Source organism: Lupinus angustifolius, chromosome LG11 (assembly GCF_001865875.1).
Source record: "Lupinus angustifolius cultivar Tanjil chromosome LG11, LupAngTanjil_v1.0, whole genome shotgun sequence".
In the NCBI taxonomy this organism is placed as follows: Eukaryota; Viridiplantae; Streptophyta; class Magnoliopsida; order Fabales; family Fabaceae; genus Lupinus; species Lupinus angustifolius.
This window is the reverse complement of record NC_032019.1, coordinates 18,765,640-18,772,113: the sequence shown is the minus strand read 5'-3', so window position 1 is coordinate 18,772,113 and position 6,474 is coordinate 18,765,640. Positions and strand designations below refer to the sequence as shown.

Sequence of the window (6,474 nt, the reverse complement as noted above, 5' to 3'; positions counted from 1 at the left end):
TTTCTGTTACCAATAAAACATATCATCCCGTGCATATACACACGAGTATATTACTGGTGTGAACTGAAACAAGAAATTATAATATATCTAATAAGCTATAAACAATAGCGTATTGCCAAGCATTATTATCTAATGCTAAAGTTGAACGCAATTTTGTATCGTCAAACCAGTTAACACTTAAGATAATCCCTTTATTTTGGTTAAATAATATTAGCTCTAGCCTTTTTAATAGGATTTTTATGAAAATTGAATTTAGACATTTTTTATACAACTTCTTTCCAGAATTTCTAATTAAGTTTAAAACTATACAATGCTAATGTACATTGTTTCACACGGTTAATATATTTATCATTCAAGTAGTACTACTTTTTATTTAAGAGGAACATTAACATATGAGTAAATTACACCGATATTCATTGAGCTTTAGTCAAATTACACAGATCATCCGTCCATTTTTAGCACCTACAAAAAACTCATGATTTTTATACATTCATTATATTGACTATATCTACATGATAAATAAGTGTGATATTTTAAACAAAAAAAGAATGATAAGTGTAATTATGTTAAACAAAATATGATATATTATGGAGACAAATCTAAATAGTATAAGTCAATACATTTTTGTTATTTTTCGTACATTATAAGATGCATAAATAATTCTGAGGACATATTTAAATCACCCTTATACTAGACTCTAACGAATAAAAAATAATGAAAATGTATTGACTCGTATGTTATTTATACTTGTTTTCATAATATGTCATATTTTGTTTAACTTAATTATAGTTATCACCCTTTTTGCTAACAAAAATCACACTTATTTCTCACAGAGGATAGTCAGTGTAAGATATGTATAAAAGTTAGGAGGGTTTTGTAGGTGTAAAAAAGGGAGGGGTAATTTGTGTAATTACACTAAAACTCATAGGGTGTCAGTGTAATTTACCCATAACATAATACAGGATATAATATGTTTACGGTGTAAAAAGAAAATATATAGAATATTTTCTCTTTCTAATTACATTAATTAATTCTATTACTAAAATACTAATTAATTAACATAAAATGGAAAAAGTAAATATATGAATAATAATGAAGGTGACTTTATAAAATATATCTAATTTTTTATGAGAAAAAATATATGTACTAATATTGTAAAAATTTAATACGTCATTTATTTACTATTCATTTTTAATCATTAACTCTTAAAAAATAATAGAAATGAATATAATACATAAATATTAAACTCTTTGATATATTTACTGAAACATACCATATTAAAAGTACTTAATATTGATAAGAATATTATATAAGAAAGAATTAATATTTAAAGTGGGAACTAAGATTTTGGAAGTCAATTTTTTGGGTTGTGAAATGTAAAGTGTATATATCCATCTAGTAGCTCTATATTATAATGAAAAAGAAATTAATTCTCCCAAAATGTTATCACATCTTCTTTTCTAATCAATTAGATTTTTTCATCTTATTACAAAAATTAGTATTAAAAGTTTGTAAAATAACTTAGCAAAGCAATGATTTCTGATTTCTTTTTACTACATGGAACACAGTCTAATTGGGTTTAGACATGAGAGAAAAGACATGCATGCATGTTGGAACTCTTTGTCTCTCTCGTGTTCATCCAGCCATAAAATTTTAGTCACGCCAGTAAAGTAAAATAAAACTATTTAAGGCACAGCAAAAGAAACCACTTTGGTTTATATTACATGAATGAAGAAGAGATTTGTATCATCTAGTCTAGTGTTCTTGTAATGGTAATGGAAGTAGCATGCATGTGAGAACTCTTTATCTATTTCTTCTCTCTTGCGCCTTCTCTCACACTATAAATAACTAAGATGGTGCATGGAAACAAAAACAACACCAAGTTCATGAACATCAACCTTTATCCTATTTTTGCATTCCGTATTGATATTCCGGCAATTCAACTACTTTTGCTTTTCCTTCCTTCCAGAAATGGTGGCATGTTATTTTTTCAAAGGAACATCCATTTGGGGAAAGAAGCCATCCCGTTAAGCAATGTAATGTTGCCCTAGTTGTTGTATAAATAGACATTTCAAGTTCTTCACTCTACACAATTAATCTCATAACTCAGAAGGATTTCAAGGTTATGTTCTGCTCTCCCTCCCTTTCTTGTTTCTCCTTTATGTTTAATCTATGTTTGATTGTGTTATTTATTGGAAGTATATAACAACTGTTGTCTCTGTAATAGATTGGTACTCCTCGAAGAAGAAGCATGGCAATGGCATACTCAACTGTTAACCACTCCTTTACATCTATGATGGTTGTTTTTCTATCCTTGTTGGTGTTCTTCATGCTCGTTTCTGCTGCTCCCACCTCTCTAACGCTTAAACGTTCATTTCCCAACCATGGAATGGAGCTTAGTAAGCTTAGAGAAATGGACATGAAAAGGCATCGAAAAATGCCACAATCCCATGTTGTCAGCCTCCCGGTTCACGGAACCTCAGATCCTATTCAAGCTGGGTAACGAATTCTGTTTATGCTTTTTTACTTCACTTTTAATATATTTTTTTCTTCAACTTTTTGGAGTAGTACAAAATTGATGTCTACTGGAGAAATTGTATGATATAGTAATCTTCCAATTAGCCTTTTATAAATGCCCCATAAATAAGTAATTCAACAATGTTAATGCTACAAGCAATAAATAAATAACTAGGAGTACTAAAATTGTAACAGGCTTCCATAGCACTAGAGGTTGGCATCATAAATATCTACTGCTCACAGAACCTAAGACATAAGATTGTCATTGAGAGAGAAAATATCTTTTTTTGTCATAAGTTGAAGTATGATAAGAACCCCACATGTCACAATGTATTAGATCAAAAGAGGCATAGGAAAACTGATTATTTCATTGAAAAGAAGATTCCACAATTGACTAATGAAAACTTCTTATTAACCAACTATAAACATTTGTTAGACAAGTGACTTGGTCTATAAAGCCATAGACTATGGGTGTTATTAGAAACGACTAAGTTACAATTTGAAAAAGGAATGAAAAGTATAATTACAGGTAGAAAATGCAGCAACAGAAACTAGAAGTGAATGAGGGTGTGGCTTGAAGGCAAATAGATGATGAGTCAATTCAACCTTGCCAATCATCTTCAAGTGACTGGTGCCCTGCATAAGGAAAGTGTTTGACTGAAAAGTCATGAAAATGATGGATTGAGATAGTAGGGTACTGACAGAAATAAAATTCAGATAAAAGCTTGGTAATTGGTATATACAACACATTATGCAAAATTAACTCATTATTGAGTGTAACAAATCCTGCTCATGAAACATAAACTAAAGATTTGTTTAACCAAGTGAAAAAAGAATTTTTTACATGATTAAAACGTGTAAAATGATCAAGGATATATGCAATACGACAAGTTGCACTAGAATATATGATCTAATATAGAATAGGAAAAGCACATTTTTAGGAGTAGGGGAAAAAGTAGAAAGAATTAAAAGACTTAAGCATCTTGCATTGATCAACACTAAGCGTAGGAGAAGAAAAAATTCTCACTAATGGGCTAATGGCAGTGACTTGATTAACTGAAGTTGATTTGTTAAAAGACTTAACCTTAGGTCTTGGGTGGCCAGGGTATATCCAGGGATATTGTAACATTTCTCCAAAATGTGACCAAGACAACCACATCGAGTATTCTTAGAAATCCCAGTTTCTGGATACTTCATCTTGAAGCACCAATGATAACTTTTTTTTAGATTAGGGGAAGAGAATCCATGAGTATAATCTAACTACCAACATTATAAAAATGATCATTGAGCCACATAAGGAAGTTCATGATATGCCCTTGTTGAGCATAATCAATGAAAGATCTTACATAAAAAATCACTAATTCTCTCCAGTAAAATTAGAATTTGCTTAGAGAAAGAGATTTTATCATTATGAATCAATCAAAAAAATTTAACTGTATTTAATCAATGAGTCAATAGTGTTTATGCACATACACTTACCTAACTGAACCTCAAGCTAATCTAACTATTTGATCAATTAACAAATCAAATGGTGAATAACTCCAAGTAACAGCTGGCCATGTATACATGTGTTATTTATTGATAATTTGATATTTTGTGTTCACCAAATTATATTTCCTTTAATATTGTTGATTAAGTTTATGTTTTGTTTTTAACACAACAACTTGTGCGTATTACCACTTGTAGTGATATTTGAAATGTATGACTTAATGCAGACTTTACTACACAATTGTGCACTTGGGTTCCCCTCCAAGGGAATTCCATTTGGATATTGGCATTGGTAGTGATATTCCATGAGTTAGTTGTATCCCATGCAATGGTTGTCCTCAAACAAGCGGGCTACCGGTAAATTCATTCTTCCTAGTTTGTAAATTCAATTTCAAGTTTTTAATTGTATACCATTAAGATTAATATCTTCATTGTTTGCTTTTATTACAGATTAAGCCCAATTATTTTGACCCCATGAGTTCATCGACTTCATCAATTATCTCTTGTTTAGATCACAAGTGTAGAAGTATTGTACATTCATGAAATGTAGTTTGTTCCATCGACAACTATTGTGGCTTTAAAATGCAGTATGTAGAAGGTAGCATGACATTGGGCTACTATGTTTCCAATTTAATGCACTTAGCCAATATTGTAGAAGGGTCAGTGGCACCAAATTCTTCCATACCAATGTTATTTGGGTGAGTTATCACGAGTCTTAGATAATTTAAAATAATTTACATATATTTTTGTTTTTAGCTGCTTCTTCTTTTCTTTTTGAAAGATTTAAACCAATGTTATCAAACCCGAGTTGGACATCAAACCCGAAGAGGTCCCTATTAGGTTTAACCGATTTAAATAGTTAAGACATCCAGTCATATCGAATGATTTCATATATAGTTTATTTTTTATCTATAAATATATAATTATATATAAATACAAAACTTTATACAATTAATAATTATGTATAATTATATTGAAATAACATATCTTCGCCTTTTTTGGACCGGACTAAAACAAAATATTGGAGTAGTGCTCTATTTTTTAAAATTTTAAGTGAACCGTCGGGTTCACTTCCTGGGTTATTCTGGTTCAATCGAGTTTAACACAATTATTAGATTTTGATAAGAGCCATGAAAAAGAAGGTTTCTTGATGAATTAAGAAGTATATGAAAGAAAACTTAAAGAAACTTAAGGAAAAAGAAAAATGAGAAACAAAGAGTGATAATATTCTCATCAATGAATTGAATTCTCATTATAAAATTGAACGAATTGAATTACAAAGATTAGGGGAATACCCCTTTATAATAGAACAACTAAAAATAGAATTTGTTAACTAGATAATCGATTAACTTTCTTCATTAATCGATTATTGTGCACAAACTAAGTGAAACAATTACCCTGTTATAGTTAATTGATTAACTCTTACAATGTTAATCAATTAGCTACAATGTTAATGGATTAACTCTTACATTGTTAATCAATTAACTACAGTGTTAATTGATTAACTCTTACAAAGTCTCACTTATTCTAATAATTGTCGACCGAAAATTCTCCGGTTCAAAGCGGTCTAACACCTAATTCGGTTAAGACTACAAACCAGAGTCGTTTTCAAGTCTGGTCAGCCATCGGACCGGTCATACCGCCTGGTCTGGTCCGTTTATCACAACACTGATTTAAACTTTGGAAATGTTACCTTGTTATATTACGAATCAATTGTAGCAATCTCCGGACTGGGAACTTGACATTGTCTGATAGAGCACTTGACGGGATATTTGGGTTTAGGAAAAGTGACATGTCTTTCATCTCTCAGCTCTACTCGGAAGGAGTAGCTCCAAAAGTGTTCTCTCATTGCCTCAAAGGAGACATTAGTGGTGGGGGCATACTGGTTCTTGGTGAGGTTGTGGAGCCAGATATCATCTATAGTCCACTTATTCCAAAACAGTAAGTTTCTTATCTAGAATAAAATGCTATGTTTTGATTTTTACATGTGACACCTTCTATGGTGTTTGTTAAGTGCTCCATTGCTATCATAACAAATTTTTTAACCAAAGATGTGTGTTAATTATTGTGTCACATAACATGCAAAAGTTGGATTAAATATGTTACTACAAAAAAAATATGTATATTGGAATTACATGAGTGAAACTTTTGGAAAATATTTATAGGAATAAATTTGGAATATATTTTAGGAATCATTACAGCTTAAATCTGGAGAACATCACTGTCAATGGTAAGATGTTATAGATTGATCCAAAAGTGTTTAAAAGATCAATAAGAGTGTTCATATGCCATGATGCTCTATACAATTGGCACCTACATCAACTTGACACAAATACATCATTCCTACATGGAGATCTCAAAGAAGAATTGTACATGAAAATTCCTCAAGACCTTCACAACAATGATTCCAACATAGTGTTCAAGCTGGAAAAGTCCATCTTTGGCCTGAAGCATGCAAGCAGACAGTGA

General features: G+C 30.8%; 1 pseudogene; it reads left to right on the top strand.

Annotated features, from left to right (window-relative positions):
- LOC109359798 lies at window positions 1,854–6,474 on the top strand (annotated as a pseudogene).